General features: G+C 33.6%; 1 protein-coding gene across 1 annotated transcript in view; it reads right to left on the reverse strand.

The window, feature by feature from the left end:
• Positions 1-949, reverse strand: part of LOC140338851 (cadherin-23-like) — a 327,390-nt gene that overhangs the window by 184,052 nt on the left and 142,389 nt on the right. The window lies entirely within an intron of this gene.

The raw sequence follows: 949 nt of genomic DNA on the forward strand, positions 1-949 counted from the left end.
GAAAGAAAAAGGGACATGAAAAAAAACTTTAAATATAATGTGAATAAAGTTCCGTAGAGCAGTACTGTTAATAAGAAAGAGGAAAGTTCCATCCTAACCATAGAATGTATTATTTTATTGAAAGAATAGCGGATAATTGGAAGAAGCTACCAGTGGATAAAATAAATCAGTCAACAGAGGTTAGTAAATTTAATTAGGCTTGGAACAAACATTTATCTAAAATCAGACTAAAGAACACTAAAACAAACACAAAAGGGGGCTATTCAGGCTTTTTTTTATGTCACTCTTCTCTGTGTTATTGGCATATGGTTATGAAAGGTAAACAAAAAGAACATGAGATACTTTTATATTGTGACCTCAAACTTCATAAGATATCATAGCAGTGCAAACCTGAAAAATGCTGACATTTGCAAGTGACCCCTCCCTGTGTAAATACAAGAGAACATACCTTCTTACATAGATTGAAATGACCAGCAATGGTCTAAAGATCATGCAGTAGCCCATCCACAACATCCCTTACTGTTGGTTGTGTTTACTAAAAATATATAGGTTGCTCACATAGGAAAAGTGAACTACCCTCTTGCATGGGATATTCTTCTTTGATTCGTAAATGAGAGTAAATGAGTTCTGCTAACTTCAACCATTGCAATCTTGTACGTTATTGGGTATTCTTTGCAAAGTGAACCACCACCATTCACTTAACTAAGTGTAATATCCCTTGCAGTGTGATAATTCACCTTGGTAGGTGAACAGCATAGTTAGGTCCATAAATATTTGGACAGACAACTTTTTTCTAATTTTGGTTCTGTACATTACCACAATAAATTTTAAATAAAACAATTCAGATGCAGTTGAACTGCAAACTTTCAGCTTTAATTCAGTGGGTTGAACAAAAAGATTGCATAAAAATGTGAGGAACTAAAGCCTTTTTTTAACACAATCACTTCAT

The sequence above is a fragment of the Pyxicephalus adspersus genome, chromosome 10 (genome assembly GCF_032062135.1).
Source record: "Pyxicephalus adspersus chromosome 10, UCB_Pads_2.0, whole genome shotgun sequence".
In the NCBI taxonomy this organism is placed as follows: domain Eukaryota; kingdom Metazoa; phylum Chordata; class Amphibia; order Anura; family Pyxicephalidae; genus Pyxicephalus; species Pyxicephalus adspersus.